Here is a 22,492-nt window from a genome sequence, read left to right as displayed (position 1 = left end):
ACTTGTGATCTGGTTAGGTAATACATATTTGACATATCACATAAAAGCACTACTTTCTTTAGAAGTGTCTGCACAAATGCACAAAGCATTCAGAGAAGTGAGATATTAGTGCTGCATAGAGAAGCTAGAACAAGATGCAGAAAGCTTAGAGATGGTCATTGAAGACATTTAGGTGAGCCGCTGAGACTCCTGGCCCATGAGATGAACAAGAGTACTCACATTTGAAATATGTTGAGGAGGCGAGCCTTGATGTATAGTGATATTTTTGGAAAATTAGTTTGGACACCCTGATCACTGAAGGCAGATGAGTTTAACCTTGATGAGAAGGAGAACCATAGTGGGCTCCTAATGACATTGGTGTTCCAGGAAGATGAATCTGTCAGCAGGAGATAGAAAGAAATGGAACAGGGAGGTATTGGAGGCTGATGGACTTGATAGAAATCTTAAATAAAAAAAAAATTATCACGGTGAAATTCACATAGCATAAAATTAACTATTAGAAAGTGAACAATTCAGCGGTATTAGTAGATTCACAATGTTGTACAACCACCACCGCTATCTGGTTCCAAGACATTTACATCATTCCAAAGTCAAACTCCTTACCTGTTAAAAGCAGTTTCTCTCCCTTTTTCTAGAGTCTGATGACTACCAGTCTGCATTCTGTGTCTATGGATTTATTGATTCTAGATATTTTATACAACGGAATCGTATCATTCATTTGTGACATTTTGTGTCTGGCTTCTTTCCTCCGCCATGTTGTATGCATCAGTCAACACTTCAATCCTTTTTATAATATCCTGGAAGTCTATTTCTGACTAATGTTGGAGGAAGGTGGCTGAAATGATTAGTCTAAAATATGTTTTGAAACTCGATAATTCCCTTTTGTCTACATAAAAGAAGAATCTAAGATGTTTTCTGGGAGAATGGAGAAATCACCTCACTGATAGAAATAAAGTAGTTGAAGGGAGATTAATTTTAGGGAGTGAGACCTGGAGTTTACAGTAAGAGTGAAATTAGTAAGTAGTGCTATCCTACCAAGATCTGAAAATTCAGGAAACAATTGAGAGTTGAGGTCTAGGGTGAAAAATTTGACCATCATTTTGTAGGTTTAAACCAATAGTGCCAAGTTCAAAAATAGCCTGGGAATAGGAATTGAATGGTTGACAGACCGTCAAGGACACATTTGTTTTGGCCAGGTGTTTGCTCTGCCTGTAATGGGACAGAGCTGAGAGCTGGACAGAGAGAATCTATGGGGACAAGGAGACACGCTGGAGAAGTACTGCCCAGGCTGGCACCAGCTAGCGAGGCTGTGCTCACGTGATAGCAAGAAGCTCATGGTGTTTCAACCCTGCTCGATGCCAAGCCGGCAGAGACCAGAAAGTTTGGTGGAGTGCTGGAAAGACCATGAGAACTTAAGTCACATAGACTAGGGTTCAGATTTGGGCTCTGAGTTATTACCTGAATGTACTCAGATGCAAACTTTTAACTGCTCAGAGCTGGGAGATGATTAAATGAGATAACATTTGTGAAGGTGGCAGGTACACAGTACTCAAGCAGGAGATTACATATGTAAGTGTAGATTTGGAGGCGCAGGGTGGGCAGAGAACTCGTGGTTTAGGGAAGGTGAATGGCTGAATTTTGAAAAGTGATCCTAGAGGCAGCTATTTATTTATTTATTTATTTGCTTACTTATTTATTTGCTTACTTATTTATTTATGTTCCTTTTATTTCTTTTTCTTCATCTTATTCCTGAAAAGCTTTATGAAGATAGTTTGCAAAGGTGTATATCACGAAAAAGTGGTATCTAAGGCTAAGTTTATGAAGGCACGTATACTAAGTAAGAAATTTCGGTTTAAGAAAAATGACGCAGAGGGAAAATAAGAAAACAGGAAAGGGGGAGCCTCAGGCAGGGTTAGAACATAAATCGACTACTATGAATTTTCCATCCTTGCTAGAGACTGGCTGTAAATTTGGCTTGAAGTTTTAGGTATTGTTGTTTGTCTGCTGCAGAGGCATCTAAGAGGAAGTATGCTGCCGGCCGGAGGCTAAGAGAGGGCTGCGGGCAAGGACGCTGCCACCGTAGTTAACGGCATCGAGCGGTTCCCTTCTGATGGATATTCCACTTTATTGCGGCAAACACAACTTGCTGTCACATCTGTTACTGGCTTGTGTAAAACTTCGCTTAATTTGCTTTTCAGGAGCGTGCTCGTGGCGGTAAAGATTTCGTGAACGTTTCATGCTGTTCGTCTGTTACTCGGCATCTCACTAAGTGGTTTTTTGGACACCTACCTACTGGAATTGTCTGAAGGAGCCCTGGAGAAAAGGTAGGTGTGCTTGGTGGTGAAAGACAATGGACATTGAGCTGTTCATTCCCAGGATGGACTGGTTGCAGAGAGGGGTTGAGAAGGGTGGGGGTCAGAAAGAGGAGACTGAATATCTTAGCCCCTTCAGGATTGGATCTTCAGGTCGCCAGGAATATTTTGTTTGGACGAAATTGCCAGGGTATTAGACATTCCCATATTTAAATATGAACATGCTTCACAAATACGTCTCTAGGTCGACTATATATAATGTTTTGATTATCTGATCTGGTCAGTCACTCACATCGCTATTGCTATTAGCAGTGGATGACAGTCAGCATTAGCTCACAAAAAGTAAGCCCTATGTTTGTGCAGCTTTAAACATTTTAGTGTTTCACAGTACCTGCTACAGGCTGCATTTGTCCCCCACCCACACCTTCATATATTCAGTTTAACCCCTAAGGTGATGGTATTAGGAAGTAGAGCCTTTGGGAGGTGATTAGGTTGAGGACAGAGCCCTTATGAATGGGATTAGTGCCCTTATAAAAGAGACTCCGGACAGCTCCCTTGCCCACTTGTACCATATGAGGACACAACGGATTTGTGACCTGGAAGACGGTTCTCTCAACCATGCTGGTCGGCACCCTGATCTTGGACTTCCAGTCTCCAAAACTGGGAGAAGTCAATTTCTGTTGTTTATAAGCCACCCAGTCTGTGGTTATTTGTTATAACAGCCTGTATCTATACTCCACATTTATGGTTCTTACAAAAACACTCTCAACGAGGGAGAGCTGATATTATGATCATTCTCATTTCATGAGTGAAGAAACATCTACAGAGGGTTTAATTAATTTAGTCCTAAACTCAGGTTTCTGGGAAGTGGCAAAGGTAGTGTGGGAGCTCTGCGCTCTGCTTTTCCTGTGGGAAATATGGAAGCCTATGGGATCCTGGAACAGAAAAAAAATACTAGTTTAAAAACTGGCGAAATCGGAATAAAATCTGTAGTTTAGTTTATAGTAATATACCAATGTTGGTTCCTAGTTTTTACAAATGTACCATGGTCATGACACTAGAGACAAAGGGGGACAATCTGAGCAATTACTATTTTAGAAATACGTGAGTAGTACAGGAGGCATAAATAAGAATTTTGGAAAAAAATACTGAATAAGTGGTCAGAGAGTTATGGGGAAAAATAGAAATAATATCACCTAAGAGCATCAAGGTTAGAAAGAACTGAAGAAAAGTCAGTAGTGTCAGATGCAATATCCCATTGCCATAGCATCTAGCTAGACTCATCTGTTTCCAACGCCTGCTCTGCCTTCGGGGTTCCCTTGCGATAGAATGGCATTACCACCCCCAAGTTGCGAAGCCAGAAACCAGGGACTCTTCCCTCTTCCTGAGCCCTATATTCAGTCAGTCACCGCAGCCTATGGACTCCATTTACAAAGTCTGTTCCATTTCTTTTCCTTTTTCTTTTTAAGATTTTTTTTTTTTAATTTATTCATTTGAGAGAGAGAGACAGAGGGAGCACACAAGTAGGGGGAGAGGCAGAGGGAGAAGCAGACTCCCTGCTGAGCTGGGAACCTGAAATGGGGCTCAACCCCAGGACTTGGAGATCATGACCTGAGCTGAAGGCAGATGCTTAACCATCTGAGCCACCCAGACACCCCCAGAGTCTGTTCCATTTCTTCATTGCCAAGTTGAGACGTCCAGCATCTCCCTTATCTGAACTGTTTATGGCTCTCCTGTCTTACTTGGTAGCCCTGTTTCCTGTCTTGTCCTCCTTCTTCCCATTCTCTAGGATTTTTTTTTTCCCCTTCTCTTTTTTGATTTACTATTTTTTACTCTTAGAACTTTTAAAGGTAGGGAAAATCCAAGAGAAGAGAATAACAGTCATCCATATTCTAATCACCCAGAATTAATCACTGTTGACATATTATTTATTTGCTGCCAGTTTTTCTTTTGAAAGAAAAATCACTCTTTTGTTTTCTAAAAGTAAAATGACCTGCATTCCATATAAAGTATTGAAACAAGATAAAAGAATTACAAAGATGAAAGTTTAGAAATCAACTCCGGTCTCATTTTGCAGAAATTATCATCACTAAATTAGTAAGCAACATTCTTGTTTTGTCTTGATACATGGAGTGATCTTTCTAAATGAAAACTGAACCAGTCTTATTCCCATTCTTAACATCCTTCAGTGTTCCAGTATAATCATGGGGAAAACATCAGGCAAATCCAAGTCGAGAGACAATCTATAAAACATCTGACCACTCCTCCTCAAAACTGTCAAGGTCATTAAAAACAATGAAAGACTGAAATCTTGTCTCAGCCAAAAGGTGCCTAAGGAGAAGAGATTACAAAAATAATAATTTGCTATCTTGGATGAGATCCTGGAACAGAAGAAGAACATTAGGGTAAAAACAGGTGAAACCTGAATAAAATCTGGAGGTTAGAAATGTACCAGTGTTGGTTTCTTAGTTTTGACCAATGTACCATGATTATGTAAGACATGAACATTAGGGGCGCCTGGGTGGCACAGCGGTTAAGCGTCTGCCTTCAGCTCAGGGCATGATCCCGGTGATCTGGGATCGAGCCCCACATCAGGCTCCTCCCCTATGAGCCTGCTTCTTCCTCTCCCATTCCCCCTGCTTGTGTTCCCTCTCTCGCTGGCTGTCTCTATCTCTGTCGAATAAATAAATAAAATTAAAAAAAAAAAGACATGAACATTAAAGAAGACTGGGTCGGGGTACACAGGAACTCTCTGCACTATCTTTGTAACTTTTCTGTAAATTTAATTACTTGAAAATTAAAAAAAATTATATAAAAAAACCAAGTTGCACAGAAAAAGAAAATATTTGGTGGCATCTCTTAGCTTTCAAGAGGAACTTAACAGACAAGGCCTTTCATGAATTGGGACCTGCCAACTTCTTTCTAACTCCATCTCCCATAAATCTGCCCACACCATTATACACCCTTCACTGGAGTCATATGGAACCACACGATCATAACGTGAGCTCCCTTGCAAACATGCTTCTCCTCCTGTGTTTAAGTGTGTGTGTGTGTGTGTGTGTGTGTGTGTGTGTGTGTGACCTCCTATATTTTTTTCAAATCTGTCTACTTTCTTCCCATGGCACCACCCTTGGAAACCACCATCACATCTTACTGGGATAACTAACATAGGTTTTCAGGTAGTTTCTTATGCCTACTCTTGTCCCCATCCAATGCATTTTCTATTTAGCAGCTACAGTGACTTCTTAATATATAATTATGTTCTTCTTAAAACTTTTCACTGGGTTCCCTGTGTTCTTAGAATAAAAATTCAAAAAGCTCTGCAGCCTCATTGCTATGAGTTCAGGGGTGACATTTCTAGAGCAGATTTGGTGGTGGAGTCCCGTGGTCAGAGAAGGGGTTTACTTCTCCAAAGCTGTACTTTCCTTGGCACACACTTGTCCCGTCTTTTATCTGGCTAAATCCTACCAATTATTCAGGAACCAATTATTCATAACAACTTTCGCTGACCTCTCCACCCCTCCCCTGTCACCTCACACACATACTGCTTGTTTCTGTCCTGTCTGGGAGGAGAGGCTACTAACTTCTTTCCTGGTTGAGAGCCTGAGTTTGAATTTGCCTCTATCTCTTACCAGCTATGGGATCATGCACAAGCAACTTGGCCTCTCTCAGTCTGCTTCCTCATCAGTTGTTCTGAGAATTAAATAGTTGTAATAAATAAAACACTTAGAACATCACCTGGCAACTGAGTAGGATTCAGAAATAGCTGTCGCTATGCTATAATCTGTTCTTTGTCTTCATAGCCCTGGATACAAATATAATTAATGCATTATATTGGCACCACTGGGTTTCCAGTGTCTAACGCAAATATTTGTTGAGTGACCGTTGTTTCCTTTGTCAGGAATGCACCTTCAACTCTTTTTTCTCACTCTTGTCTGTGTTGTCAATCCATGTATGCTCCTTGTTCCCACCTCAGCTTGCGTCCAATTCCACCAAAAGCCTCTCCTGCTCACGACACTCTCCTCTCAGAGGTTTCTCCTCTGGCACCATAGCTCCAATTGTATCTACTTTGTTAGAACCGCATGTCTCTCCCATTAGGCTATCAGCCCTGTGAAAACTATAAGCTCGGAAAAAAAAAAACAACAAAACCTCCTGAAGATGTTGAATGAATGAACGAATGGGTACATAACTCCAGAATCACTGTGTTTTGTGAGGATCAGATGATAAAATTCCCAGTAATTTTCCTACTAAAAAGTCAACCTGAAGTGTCTCAAGAACAGTGAAAAAAGTCAAGATATTATGATATAATATTGGCGGTTAGTAAAGACTTAGAAGTCAGTGATATCAGGGCTTTCGGGCAAAGGAAAACGGAAAGGCATTTGATAACTTGTAGGTGAAGTGTAGACAGCTGATAAAGCTGGGGAAATTTAGGAGGTACATACGTTGTGTATATATGAGTAAAATTCTAGGTAGAGGGTAAGCTCAAAGACATTATCTTTTTAAATACCTCAAGAAACGCTCTGTATTGTTTGTACACAATAAATGCTTCATGGATGAACATGAGCTCATGTCATAGAAGATTAGAGCCAGAAAGAATCTTAGAGGCATCTGGTCCACCTTCATGATGAATGAAACAATTCTTAAAAGGTTTCCAAATGAAAGATAAAAATGTTCGTGTTGCAGGGATATTGTTAAAAAACGAACTAGGACTTCTCTAGACCACAAGCAGCACTTGTTTCCTAAGCTCAGTCAGAGCTCGAAGGACAATTTCTGGGTTTTCTTCATACATGGAGGATGGTATTTTTATAGTCCAAGGACCTTGTTCTTTGAATTTTTGTATTGCTCTGAAATGGTCAGCCACTCTAAGACAACAACAGGAAATTCAGCTCACATCTTTCCTGATTGTGACTAATTCTCAACATCCTGTGAAGAAGTCTTTAAGCACTGGATAGTTCTGGTCTATTGGGATTGCTCCAGTGTGAACTTTTCTACCCATGGGGCAGTTTTGGGGTGATCTGTGATTTACTGCCATTTTTGTTTTCACTTGACAGTAGAGAATAAGATTCAAGCCATATGACCATGTAAGGCCAAAATGATGTAGAACCATTTTAATTTGGTGGCTACTTCTACCACAGAACATATAAATTTAGAGAAAAAACAATGTGTGAACAAACCAGCCACATTTTGGCTCTGGTGTACAAAGGAAGATTAAAAGAACAGATTACTTACTTACTAGTGATATGAACTTGTGTCTTGTAACTAAGTCACTTGTGAGTAAACACTGCTTTTTGAGAAAATTTTAAAAAATTCAATATAAAAAAATCTATCTCACATGGGAACCAAATATTCAGCACTGAAACTTTTGTCTTTGTCTCTATTCACTTTATGAAGGAGCAATCAGTTAACTGGAACTTTGATTAACTTCAGATATGCAGTGTGAGCAGTAATGTTTATATCACAAATGCCAGCTCAGTGTGGTGTTATCCATCCATCTGTGTGTGAGCACACAATCAAAAGTGAACTGTATTTAGGGGAAGAAGAGTTAAGGTGTTGTGATTGTCATTTTCGTGCTAGCAGGCAACCTCAGCCGAAGTTACGGAGAAGTTTCTTCAAAAGTGAGATCAATCTAATCGCAAAAGATTATATTACTCTGAGATTTAAAAACACTTTTCATGAAAAGAGACTGAGAAACTGAAATCCGAGAGTGCCAGCTCTCCCAGCAGGACAAGCATGAGGCCATATGGAGCCTTAATTTTCTTTTGAATACTTTAAATGAGAATTCGGATTTACCTGAGAGATTTAAACCTGATTGACAAAGCCCTTGAGGCGTTCTCAGCTGCAGAAACAAGAAGAGTTAATTGGGCAAGATAATGGAGTCAATTTTGTGAATTCTTCAGGTAGTACAGTTTCTTTTCTTTTTCAGTCAGTTTGGGAGGTAATTATAAAAGCAGGAAAAATCAGATTTATAGGCTACAAGTCTTACCAAGTGATTTTTAAGTGGTGACTGGGCAGCAGAATGAACCCCAAGATTTAGAGCCATTGTAGTCTGTTGAAAATGTCTAAATTCTCTTACATATTTCTTGTAAAAAATGGTAGCATGTTAAGTTTTGCACAGTGTTTAATATATATGTGCTATCCCTGAGCATGACATGAAATTATGTTGAAAAATTATTAATTGTCACTGTGGAATTTTGTTCACATGATAAAATAGAAAGTTGATTTACCTTTCATGTTTGTAGTAGAGAGAGCTCTATTTCATTCACTGCAGGTATTAGTAGGAGATTTTACACGAGGAATGTAGTGGGGAAAATCTACAAATCTAGAAAAAAAAAACCCCAACAAACCAACCATATATTTGGCCTTGATAATACCAAAGGAAGATTAAAGGAAGAACTGTATTGCTTATTTGGTAGTAGCTATCAAAATTCAAAACCTGCATTCTTATTGACCCTATAGAAATATTTGCACAAAGACACAAGGGTATCAGAACAAAGTTTTTTGTTTCTGTGTGGTTTACAATAGCAAAAAATCACAAATGCCCAATTGTCCCTCAGCAGGGAATTAATAAGATGTATTATTTGTATCCATAAAATTAAATAGGTAGATCCGTAGTATAGATATAAAAAACCCCAACCATATATTATTCATTAATTTGTTCGTAAGATTTTCTTGGCTGTCAATTATATATTAGTTAAGAGGTTAGGGATAAAAGATAGTAGGGACCAGGATAGTCAAGGTAACAGTTCTCATAGAGCAAGTGTGTGGAAAGAGAAAAGAGAAAATAAACAAGTAAGATTATTTCAAATACTTACGGTATCAAGAAATAAAAGCAGGTGATAGGATAATAGACAGTGATTGGACAGGCTATTAAAGAAGGCCCAGGAAGTGACATGGGAAATGGACCTGGAGACCAATGTTCTAGGCAAACAGAAGAGCATATTCAAAGTTTCTCGGGTGGAATGAGTTTGGTGTGCTCAGAGAGAAGGCCCATGAGGCTGGAACCATCTTGCAGTTGGAGAGGTACTCAGGAGATAAATCATGGAGGGCTTTGTAGAACACAGAGAGGGCTTACAAATTCATTCTACATGTAACGAGAAGGAAGCCATGGAGGGTTCCAAGCAGGGGATGACATGATCTGATAAATGATATGAAAAGTTCAGCTGGTGGTGCATTTCAGAAGGGGAAGAATGGGCCGGGGGTGGGGGTGGGGGGCAGACACATCACATCAGACCTGCAAGAGTCCGAGTGAATGATGACAACAATGTAGGCCATGATGCCATCCATGTGGAGATGATGAAAAGTGGATTCATTTGGATTTTCTTTTGGAGAATGACGTTTTAGACCTCTTTCTTCATCACACACTACCTCAAGTCTCTTGAAACAAGATCTGGGTTCTTACACAGCATCTCTCTAACGTCTCATTTTTCTCCTCTGGATATGGGAATGAATCATGTCAGTGGTATCTCTTTCAGGGGGCCATTGTCAAGATTAAATAAGATAAAAACCTGTGAAAGCATTTGGCAAACTGTAAAAATGTTAGGTAAATATCAGGTATTATTGTTATGATTTCAGGACAATTCCAGATAGAAAGCATGACCACAGCTGGGGCTCAGGCTGCCTCCTTCCCCAGCGTCACAGGGATAACATTGACTACTTCAGTGAAGTCTTCTAGATCTGTTTCCCTGTATAAAGTGGATAAAATATATCTCAGAATCTTAGTCAAGGCATAGCAAGGAGATGAAACTGAGGGAGGACGAACTAATTAGTGATTACAAAATAATTGGCTGCTATGTAAGTGATAAAAATAATACAATATTTTCCAAAGCGTTTCTGGCATGCTGGAGTGATTTCATTAAACCAAGTTTTCTCCCAGGATTAAACTCTTCCTACTTGTGAATTAGTCCCTTTGGGGACTACTTTTTCAGGTATTAGGGGAAAGTTCAGGAAGTTCTGGAGGCCCAGGATTTTAGTAACTTCTAAGTTTCTTAATTGATAAATGGGAAATGGCTAGAACTTTCAAGGAAAGGAGTTATCATTCCCTTCACACTTTAAGAACTACAACTTCAGGGAAGTGACGAGAGCTTCAGTCTTAGGCAAAATTGTTGTGACCGTAAACATATGGTAGAAAATATGGACATCAATGAAAACTTCCTGTCAATCACTTAATATATTTTTTGACTGCCTTCAGGCAGTAGATATTAAAGGACATTCAATTCATGTTTTATAACCAATATAGAGAAGTATTTGAAAACACTTTTTCTTTTTTTTTTGTTTTGGAGGAGAGGGCAACTCAAGTTACTCAGGGGAGGGTAACGTTTACAAGAAAGGTCAGATGGAGGGAAGGGGAAGGAAGACCTCCATGATCAATAATGATTTATTAATCCTAAAGCCACACACTATAGTAATTTCTTCTGTAAAAGTCTAATTGACGTCAATGACTTTGAACATTCATACTCATTGCTTTTGAGTTCAATCTTATCTTGGTTTCATCATACCACCCACCACCTGCCTCTACCTCAAACAATGGCCCTATCAAGCTAGTTCTGAGCATGCCCCAGGCTTACTTTCCTAGGGGAAAATTGAGCATTACCTCACTTCCTGAAAATGTGTCCAAAAGAAACAAAACACTTGTCTCTATGAAAAGCAGATAGCAATATTAACATTTGCTAGTTTGGTTGGTGATTTGCTCAATTCAAGGACCATAGATTGCTTGTAGTAGGACTAAATTATACCAGTGTAGCCTTTGGGAGGCTTCTCCCCCTCCCCCCATTGTATATATTTTTAGCAAGTGAGAAATAGTGATCTTCTATGATAAAACAGATGTGTGGTTTGCACAAAATTAACATGATTTGGCCTTCGCTAGGCAAAATGAAAGTCGTGAGTGATGCAATATTTCAACTCAAAGATATTTTATGGAACATTAACATATCAAGTTAGAAGAATGTTCTTTGTAACCAAAAATATTGATTCATTAAAAAAAACTTGGTGAAATAGAATTGTTCGTAAGTTATTATTGCTGTTCCCATAAAAATATTTTCTGTTTAAATTCATAACAAACGTTCTGAAGAGGAGAAATGTCTTTTCTATGTCCCATTTAACAATATAATAACTTTGTTTTCAAAGTCTCATTTTATTCCAGCTGGAAGATATATGATCTTGTTATACAAAACAACCACTTCATCTCTCCAGAACCTTATTATTGAAATATATGATTATAATGTTCTACAGAGGATGTAAAGCATAATCTTTGTTGAGGCTCCATGCCATGCAGCTGAAACCTCATCTTCAGGAGGATTATAGAGAAATTACTTCAATAAAGTTATAAACACAGTTTGAATGTTAACATATCTGCAACATTTGACAGAAACGTGATTATTTGTATTATTCTTTGAGGAGAAGACTAAATAATATTAATAAGCGATCCATCCTCATGGCGTCTGTTTAATCAAGAAATGGGAAAACATAGAATGTGGGATAAAGTTGTGGGTGTGTGCTTTGCAAAGGGAGAGTGTCATTGAGGTGCAAATGCTGAAGCTTGAATGTGTGACCCTTTACAAGGTCATGTGATGGGTGATTCGGTGGAGACATGCCCTGGGATTCTGCTGATAGTATCACAAACGAACATTCCAGACCCAAGAGCCTCCTGCCTCTAGGTCTTTGAATTGCCCTTCTCTCTGACCACAATTCTTTTTGTTCCCTTTCCTCTGCCTTCCTCTGACAGATTCCTAGTATGAGCCTGGGTCTTGACTTAGGCATCTTTTCCTTTGAGGGTTACCCTGAGTACCCCATGCCTCCACTCCTGATGACTAGATTGGGCTCTCTACTTTGAACTTCCATTACACCCTGAGCTGCTTCATTTGCATTACCTCACACAAAATTTATTACTATTCATATTCTCCAAACAAGGATGAGGATTTGGTTGTCATGTCAACATTCTGTCCCCAGCTCCTAGCACAGAATCTGGTGTATGGTAGATGTTCACCATTCAATCAATATTGAATGAACATTTTGTATAGAATTAATCATGGTCCCATTGTCACCAGTCCATTAGATATTACTGCAACACTTAACCAGTTTAGTTGGAAGATGGATAGTTTAAAGGAAAAAAAAAACCCTTCTAGTTTCCTGATCGCATCCCTTAAACCTTTGCTGGGAGGATATATTCAATACAAACTTTAAGTTGTGAATGACAGAAAGAAAAGCCACTTGAAATTATTTTTTTTTCCCTCACTTAACTGGAAAATTCAGTGAGTGAGCGTGGCTTTGGAAATGAATACATCCAAGAGTTTCTATCATGCACTTATTAAGCCATTTCTACATATCCTCTTTTATCACTGCTTTCTTTGCATTGACTTCATTCTCAGGCAGGATCTCTGTACATGGGGACAAAGTTGGCCACAGGAAGCTTACGTTGTTGGTATAGAGCAACAAAATCAACAACCCGAAAGGCCCTGATTGGCACTGTTTGAGTCACGCGTCATCCCAGGGTTTACTGCATAGCCACGGCAGAGTGCAACTTTGACTATCTGCAGATGTGCTCACCTGGGAGGAGTGAGGATTCCCACAATAGAAAGGAGTTTGTTACCAGAGAAATGGGGAAGGAGAGTGTGTGGTGGGCAGACAAGAACCTTAGCTACCCATGGTTCTCTGCCAAATAATTGTGGGATATCTTAAAAAATCATCAACACTGGCTAAGATCGGGCATCCTGACTTGACTCGATTGGTATGGAAGTTGATAGGAGAGCCCTTTAAACATTTGCTTCCTTTCATGTGTTGACCCATTACACAAAATATTTGTGCTAAGGTCTAAGGATGCAAGAATGAACAGGACAGACAAGAGTCCTTGCTCTGATGGAACTTACATTCTAAGCAAAGAAGCAAATATAATTAAAAATTGTAATAAAGGCTATAAGGGAAACACACCTGGACTTCTCCATGGGGCAACTCACTTTCTTTGTCTTTGCCCAGTGTCATGTAATTTAATGAGGCCTACCCTGATCTTCCTATGTAAAATTACCACTCACTCCCTCCTGCCCCATTCACTTCCCATTTCTCTTCCTTTTCTTCATAACTCTTCTGATGTTTTAACATAATCTTCTGACCTAACATACTCTGCATTTACTTAAGACTTAAATATAAGTTTGCATTTTTTGTTATTATCTGCCATTCCCCTCCACCAGAATCCCCCCCAAAGGTAGAGAGTTTTTTTCCTCTTTTGTTCACCAATCTTCTAGTGCTTCGCACACAGTAGATGCTTGATAAATATTTATGGAATGACTGAATGAATGACAGAATATTGAAGGTGATAGGGATCTACTTGAGACATGGAAGCTAGTAATGGCCTCCTTGGGGACATGAAATTAAAGCTGAGATGTGAATAATGAGAAACTAACCTTGAGATATGGGGCACAAGTGCTTTAGTCAGAAGCAGCAGCAGATATAAAGAAAGGAGCTTGGAGAGTTCAAGAAACTAACCACAGATTGATTGGCTGTAGCACAGGGAGCTGAAGGTTGAGCAGAGTCAGTAATGTTGGAGGGCTATGTGGTGGCCAAATTATCTGAGGCCTTGTAGCCGGTGGTAAGGAGTTTAGATTTTTATTCTGGTGTGACAGAAAGCCATTGGATGGTTCTAAAGCAGAGGAATGCATGAATTGAATTACATTTTTATGTCATATTTCTTGAATCTTTTTGGTTATTTTCCTTATCCAAGCCACCTTCACCTCTCACCTGAATTCCATTTCATGGGTTTTCCCTCATCCACCCTTGTCCCTTCTAATCTTTTCTGCACACAGCAGCTCTAGTGGTCAAATCTGAAGCCAGTTTTCTGCTAAAACCTAAATAGCTTCCCATTACATTTAAGACAAAGACCAAGTCTTCTTGAGTCCTACAAGCCCTGATTATCTGCTTCTCCTGCTCTTCTTGCCCCAAGCTCGGTCTCTTTTAATCATTTTTCCACAGCCACATTGGCCTTGGTGTAATTTCTGGAACATACCAAGCTGCTTGCTTCCGAGAACCTCCCCATGAGCTCCTCTCCTGCCCCTTCCACGCCTGGTTACTGCCTGTTCCTGCTCCTGGTTTGTCTGAATGTCACTTTCTTTCAGAGATCTTCCTTGACCACTCCCCATCCTGTTACTCTGGTTACACGCTCTCATTGCATCTGGTACTTTTCTTTGATAATATTATATAGGTACTTGGATAATTATTTTTTAATATCTCTTTCTCTCAAGACTATAATCTCCTTGAAGGCAGGAACTATGTTTATCTCATTTGCTGTCCAGGACAGAACCCGATTGTTGATTCTTGGAGCTTAATGTGTATATGCTGACTGATAAAATGAGTGAAATAGAATAGCTTAAGCAAAGTACAATTAGATTTGACTTGTAGTTAATTACTTATGTATAGACCTTTTATAGTTAGACCCATTAGATCTTGTTCTTTTTACTCTTTTCCTTTAGCATCTTTATTTTCAGTTTCACAGTACTTTTTCTTCTTTAGTCTCATAGCCTTTCTTTATCCATTGTCTTTCACAGTAACATAATGTCCTACGTTAGGAGTTCTCAGGATCACCTCTCTTCACAAGAGGTGATAGTGCAGTCATCTCCACTTCCTCCCTGCCTTGGAAGCAGGCTCATTCACTAGATCTGAGCCGCTTCCTCTAACGCACACTGCATGGCTCCTATTCCAGAAGAGACTGATGGCTTTACAATGGCAAGAAAAGTGACTCCCTCTGGAATTCTTGATTTTTATTTTATTTATTTATTTTAAAGATTTTATTTATTTGTCAGGGAGAGAGAGCACAAGCAGGGGGAGTGGCAGGTGGAAGGAGAAGCAGGCTCCCCACTGAGCAAGGAGCTCAGTGTGGTACTCAATCCCAGGGCTCTAGGATCATGACTTGAGCTGAAGACAGATGCTTAACCAACTGAGCCACCCAGGTGTCCCTGGAATTCTTGATTTTTAACAAAAATCTCCCTATCCCTGCAATTAAGGGAGAAACTTGACAGTAGGAAGATGCTTTGTGAGCTTCCTGCCTCTCACTGGGATGGCTCAGGCAGAGGTAGTGTCCGTGAGACTCTCTTTAATGAAAAAACCAGGCCAGGAGAATGGTTGAGTATAGTGTTCCATGATAAGGCCAGGTTATTCTTTCCCAAGGAGAAAGTGGAAGTCATTTTAACAGGAGGAGTAAGTAGTCCTCACAGAAACTAGATTGGAAGTGGCTTTAGCTCGAGTATCCTTGTGAACAGGTGTACCCACCAGCGTCCTTCCTTTTTGTGGGACCTTGACCTGCAAGGTCGCTTCATAAGGAGTCACTAGGAAGTCCACTGGCATTCAGCTGAGGTAAAAGAACTGGCTAGCCAAATGGGACCAGACTGTGAGGAGAGGTGACTTGTCCTTCTGCAGGGGTCTACTAGGTATGTCCTACTAGAGAGGATTGTAGGGAGCCACAGAGAGGTTGGAAAAGGAGATAGGCTCTTGTGGCTTAGGTAAGTTAGTTACATGAGGCTCAGCCATCACTACGAAACTTGGCTTCACAGCTTCCCCACCCAGCGTGGGATGAGGCTCATGATATATTTTCACGTGATTCTCCCTTTACCCCCAGAGCAAGGTTACACATGAAACTTATGTGGCAGAAAGGGCCAGCTCTGGCTTTTAGTGAAGAGATTTTGACAAAGCCACAAACAGGGTGAATCAGTCCTCCTCAGCTTCTCTTTTCTTCTCTGGTGTAATTTTAATCCTCTTGTTTGTTTCTGATCTAATTTTGTCATTTTTAGCTATTTGTCCAAATTAATCCAAACCCCTTAAAAATTTCAAATTAGTTTTGTTATTATTCCATGTTTCATGTCAGGTTTTTTTCATTGGATACAGGTATATTGCAAACAGCAGCAACAACGTGGCTGACTGACTGAACCATCGCAAGCTGCTTTTTCTCAGGAAGGAAGGCATGTGAGTCAGGTTCCTTGGAGATCAGTGGGTAATTCTTCTGGTTTAGGGGCTTCTCCATTATTACACTTGAACTTTTGAAGAGAAACTTTGTCTATGAGAAGGTGGTGGTTATAGAAAGAAACCCTTAAAATGATTAAATGTTTCAACTAAAGTATGTTTACTGTAGGATCTGAAAAACTGAAGAAAGGATAGCTAATTGGAGCTCACTCTTTAAGAGGAAAAATAGGATAGAACTATTACCAACAAAAGGCTCCTAATCCACTCATTATTTATTTATTTTTTTACTTATTTACTTACTTTGCTTACTATGTGGGGAGTAGATGATTATTTTAAAATACAGTTGACCCGTGAACCATCCAGGGGTTAGGGGGGACTGACCTCCCGTGTGGTCAAAAATCCACATATAACTTTTGACACCCCCCAGACTTAACTACTCTTAGCCTACCATTGACCAGAAGCCTTATGAATAACATAAACAGTCAATTAACACATATTCTGCATATGTATTATATACTGCATTGCTACAATAATATAAGCTAGAGAAAAGAAAGTGCTATTAAGAAAATCATAAGGAAGAGAGCATACGTTTACAGAACTGTATTGTATTTTTTTAAAAAAATCCACGTATACATGGATCCATGCAGTTCAAACCGGTGTTGTTCAAGAGTCTACTGTATCTTTAATGTAAGTGACTTTTATTTAGCCAAACCTATTGCATCCTCTATTTCTGCATTTGAACATATGTTTGAAATTTGGTTTGTGATAAAACGGAGCATTTCCCTCTAGTGTTATTTGACATGGTGGTACTTGGACAAAAAAGTGAAATTTTGTATTATGTTTTAATAGAGTACAAAGAAAGATGACTAACCCTCCTTATTTGGAGAACCGGAAGTGGTCTAGGATTGAGATCCAAAAAAATCAAATTTTGTTTGATGTTACCAGTAGTGACCTGCCTTGATGTGGCTTCTTCAGATGCAACTAGAACTAAAAATTGTGACATCCAGAAGGGGTGGGAGAGTTTGAGGAACATTAGTCAGAGCCTGTTACCTGAATTTCAGCCTCTGAAGTCACTCTTCCCAGGGTGAACGAATGGTCTTACAGAATCTCTGCAATTATGATTACTTGAAGTAGACTGAGAAACAGTTGTCTGAGAAGACCAAGAAGTCACTGAAATGGCATTTTGAGGATTGCTTCTAAGCCATGTAAAGTTCTTTGTTTGATTTCTATAGCCACCTCAACATATCTGGATAGCAGCTCTTGTCTTTCTACTCCTTGACTGAATAAGAGAAACACCACTTGTTCCTCACCGATGCCTGTATCAAGATTATTTGACGTTTACTAAAGATAGAAGTCCTGGGCTCTACCCTGACCAGTAGAATCCAAGTTTTAGAAACTGTGTTTTTAACAAGCTCCCTATGTGATTTTTTTGGCATCCTAAAATTTGGGAACCACTGATCTCTAGTAGAGGAACCAACAGTATAGGAACCAATATAATGAATGCTTTAGTTGATACTGATGTTATTATCTGAAGTAGTTTTAATAGAAACTAAAGCTGATCATTTAAGACACTGTTATGGCCTGTTTCTGCTTATTTAGAGAATTCTTTATAAAGAATGTAACAACTCGGGTTAAAAGAGAAAATATCATTTATTGGCCTCCTCTGTTCTTGAGCTAAAATATTCTAGACCAGTGGTTCTCAAACTTAGCAGTACATCAGAATCATCCAGAGATTTTTTTAAAAGATTGCTGAGCCTCATCCCCAGAGTTTTTAGGGTAGCATAGGGTAGGCCTTGAGGGTTTACATTTCTTGCAAGTTCTCATATGTATTAGACCACTAGGGCTAGTGTAGCAAAATTACCGCCTACTGGGTGGCTTAAACAACAGCAACTTATCTCCCACAGTTCTGGAGTCTGAAGTCTGATATGAAGGTGCTGGCTGGGTTGGTTTCTCTGAGGCCTCTCTCCTTGGCTTCCAGATGGCTGCCCTCTTGCTGCCTCTTCACGTGGCCCTTCCTCCATGTGTGTGCATCCCTGGTATCTCTGTGGGTTCAAATTTCCTCCTTTTACAAGGATACCAGTCAGATTGGATTAGGGCCCTAATGGGGCTCCAATTTAATGATCTCTTTAAAGGCCCTATCTCTAAATACAGTCACATTCTGAGATGCTGGAAGCTAGGGCGCCAACATACAAACTCTGGTGGGGACACAGCTCAGTCCTTAACACCATATAATGCCGAGACTGTAGGTCCAGAGACCCCATTTTGAGAACGACCTGACTTGACTGGCAAGAAGGGAAATGACCTCCGTGTGAACATTTCCCAATCCTGTTAGACAGTTCTTCACTTTCTACTCTTTCTACATACTCTCTTGACAGTGTTTTCTAGGTCTCTGTTTTAATTATCATCTTTGGCAGATAATTTTCCAGTCTGCAGTCTACCTTTCTCTGTTCTCGATGACTTCAAGTCTGTGTCAGACACCAACCTGGATGTCTCGCCAGCAATGCACACTTCTGTATTCAGACCCAGACCAGAGTTCATCTTAGTTGTTACGTTATTGCTCTTCCTCCTACTTCTCCTGTTTCTGTTCCTGGCGTGACTACTCACTATGCCATATACTTCAAGTGGACCTTGGAGTCATGTCTGACGTTTTCTTTTGCTCTGCTCCTCATGCCTCATCACTAAACTGAGCACCATCCACCTGTGCGTTTTTCTGTCCCCGTCTCCTCTCATTTTCTTTGCTTCCAGCTTTATTTAGGTCTCATAAATTTTTCCTTGATATCAATAGGCTTCTAGCCAGAATCCCGTCTTTTAATCTCTGTTTCCTTTAATAAATATTATCTACTGTTTTAGAGTAATCTTCCTAAAGCATGATTCCAATAAAAAACATCAAGTGTTTCCCACTGCCTGTTCAACAAACAGCAAGCCTAGCTAAATAAAATTCAGGGTTCTGTTACAAAAAAAGGGGGTGAGTAAGAAGCTATCAGTCCCTGCCAGTCTGCTCCACTTCCCAAATATGCATGCATACCTTTCCTCTCACGTGTAGACCCCTTCCCCAATGGAGACACCCCAAGATGCAACACCATTACAGCCTCCAGCTCAAGGTTATCTGCTTGGGTGCAGTCAGCTCCCTCAGAACCCAGGGGGGATCGTCATCGTCTGGCAAAAAGTTGGCATCGTATGGCAAAGCCCATAATACCCAATATTCAGCTGTCGAGTAGGAACATAATGACTGCAATATAACTTCTATACAGAAAAGGAGAAAATCAGACACTAGGCTGCAACAACTTTTAAATCATGTTGGGCCAGAATAGTGACAACTCCAGCCCAGGCAGTGGAATGATGTCCATGGTTATTGTCCTTAATGCCGCGTGGCTTTGGACTCTGGGATGCTCTTCCCAGTCCATCCTCCTTGATGGACTTTCCAAGGTAGGCATTAGCAAGTAGACTCTTCTTGGGGGCTGCATTCCTATCCCACCTTTTTTGGGGGTTAAGTTTGAGACTCAGAAATTGATTCAGAGATTGGACTGTCATGATGCTGTTGGCGAGGCTTGGGGTTTCATTAGCAATACAATTCCCTAAAAACCGAGGGGGGCTTCCAGTTTACTTGCTGCTATTTCATTCCACATGTGAGTAACCAGAATCAGAGATCTTGTCTTGATAAGGTTGTTGAGCCTTAAGATTTATTACCTACAGGCCTCTGTGCTTTGCCAACTCTCCCTCCCCCCAAGTTACCTTGAGACTGTTTGAAAAAATAGGCCTGGTGGCCTTTGTAATTAACTGCTTCCACGTTTGATGGAAAAAAACTCTAAAAGGAAGTATTTGAAAAAGGCACGGGCCATGGTCTTATCTCTTCTGAGGGCTGATTTTGCTTCTGCTTCTGGCCATGGCTTACAATAGCTTCACTTTGAAGTAAGGAAGTAGTAAGCTATTCCAGCCTGAAAAGGCTCCAAATTAGACTCTCCGTTAGCTTAGTCTGTGAGCTACTGGCTCTTAACAAAGCTGTATTCCTTTCCACCCTGTTGGCAGCCCAGCTAGCTCTAGCCCAGGTTCATCTCTTTTGTAGGATATTGTTGACATGTCAAGAATCCGGCAACACACACCACATTCTAAAAATCTCCCACAATTCTCATTAATGCCACAGCCCTTTGTACCTTTGCTAGTCACTGTTTACCCATACTGCCAGCTCTCTGGCCTGTGATAGTTTTGTCCTTGCTGATGCCACTCAACCATCTCCTTTCATCCTACATTTTAGCTAATGCAACAGCCCCCTTTTGGTAGTAACATCTATATTTGTTGCAGTTATGTTTGGATGCATGTGTCAGTGGTTTAAATGATGCATAAATTTATTTCTCTGCCTGTAAAAGAGTTTTGAGGGAGGCAGCCTAGAACTGGCATAGAAGCTCTGCAGTGTCATTAGTGTTTCAGGATCTTCTAGCTTTCCTCTTCATTTGCCTGGAGTGAGGAGGGCATTGGCCATAGGGTTCAAAAGAGCTGCTGGAATTCCAGCTATCACATCTGTTTTTCATGCACCAAGATATAGAAAGAAGGAGAAGAAGTGTGTATCCTTTCTCTTTCACTGAGACTTTCTGGGCATTCTATACCACATTATAACTGAATGGTCAATTCTTAGAGATCTAGCTTCAAGAGAGGCTGGGGAATACGGTCTTTTAGCTGGGTAAGGTGAATCAGGCCATTTATCAAAGTGCTGTTACTAAAGCAAAGGGGAGAGTGGATATTGGGTAGGAAACTAACTTCCTCTGTCACTGGTAAGTGTGTAAGTCATTCTAAAACAGGGTAAACTGTTTCGTGTGCCTTAAGGGAGCTTCAGGTAGATTTCAGTGTGAATTCAGCGGGGAGAGGTGGCCTCCAGCTACATAAGCAGTGGAAGGCTTTTGAAAGGAGATAGCCCTTGAACTCATTCTTTGAGTGGGAGAAACGTAGGACATTCAAGCTGGAGAGCCCGAGGCACTCCATTTCATGATCTAGCAAGTGTGGGATGAGTGCAGAAATTCTGTGCTCCAGCTCCTTGTTTGCCTAACACTGGTCCCAGCCCTAGACTAGGATAAAAGCTCCAGTAAGGACACTGGTGGTAAGCAAGGGTGGGCTGTTGGCCTTCTTAATTTCACGTAAAGAAACAGAAGGCTGCTCCCACACATGCCAGGAAGAAAGCATCGTGGGCCAGTTCTGTGTGACAGTCTGGCCACGCTTCAAGCAAAGGAACAGTTTTGTTGTTGTGAACTAGCAGAATTATTTCTTAGGGACCATACACAGAAGACAAATTATATTCATTTTGGCAGGGTGCTTCTGAGATTCTGAGTAGTTTCATGATTAGATCCACATCAGATCCTGATGAGAGGAAGCATTCAAGACACTTGCTGTGATGTTAGTATAACCAACACGGCCTGTAAAGCAACACACGATGAGGATTGTGGGAAGGCCCCAGCATTCTCCCTGTGTGGGCTGCGGAGCACACACTCGCACCGGTTAGCAGGAGTGACGCTTCGTTTTCCCACCTAACCGGAAAGGGAGGACGCAGGGTGAGTGTGGTGTTCTGAGGTACTCTAGTCCGAGGGTAGCTTGGCTCACTTGCATTGGGTATGAAAACAAGTGATTACAAAAGCCTTTAATAAAAAAGGTAAGTTGGGAAATGTGAGAAGTTGGTTATGCCGCATGGTTACAATATCGTGAAAGCAGTGAATGCCACGTCACCTCTTTCCTAACCCCTGTAATTGAGAAATCGGAGTTCTAGGCTTCGAATTCCTGTAACCACACATTTCAGATCCTGATTCTCCTTCCAATAACAGTTAAGGATATTGGAAACTCCATATATTGGTTGATCCACCTGCTTCTTTCTCGGGGCGGGGGGTGGTTTGCAGAAAACAAATGAAAAGTAATGGATGTAATTTTTTGACGTACTTTCTAGATGCCAACCTCTTGCCATATATTATCTCATAAAGCTCTTTGTTCTTACCTCTAATTATAGCTAGAACAAATGGAAGTTTATAGAGATGTTAATTTTCTTGTTCAGTCGTCATCCTGCTTATGTTGGAAAATGTTCTCAGAGGGTAATTCACTTCCACTTAAAAGTAACATCTTCGGGCAACTTTGAGAATAGGAAAGTTATTTTTTACATTTGAGCCAAAAGTTAATTCCTTATGACGTCTTACTGGTCCTAATTCTATCCCTACCACTAAAGGCCTTAAAATATGCAAAAATAACTATCATGTTTGCAGGATTTTCTT

General features: G+C 40.4%; 1 long non-coding RNA gene across 1 annotated transcript in view; it reads left to right on the top strand.

Annotated features, from left to right (window-relative positions):
* Positions 1–2,159: 2,159 nt before the first annotated feature.
* Positions 2,160–22,492, top strand: part of LOC130542956 (uncharacterized) — a 137,135-nt gene continuing 116,802 nt past the window's right edge. Inside the window, exons 1-2 of the long non-coding RNA XR_008957891.1 lie at positions 2,160–2,324; positions 16,176–16,253. This is a non-coding gene — a long non-coding RNA (uncharacterized LOC130542956). The remainder of the gene's footprint in view (positions 2,325–16,175; positions 16,254–22,492) is intronic.

The sequence above is a fragment of the Ursus arctos genome, unplaced genomic scaffold (genome assembly GCF_023065955.2).
Source record: "Ursus arctos isolate Adak ecotype North America unplaced genomic scaffold, UrsArc2.0 scaffold_10, whole genome shotgun sequence".
Taxonomy (NCBI): Eukaryota; Metazoa; Chordata; class Mammalia; order Carnivora; family Ursidae; genus Ursus; species Ursus arctos.
The sequence above is the reverse complement of the archived record's forward strand: the minus strand, read 5'-3'. Positions and strand labels throughout refer to the sequence as shown.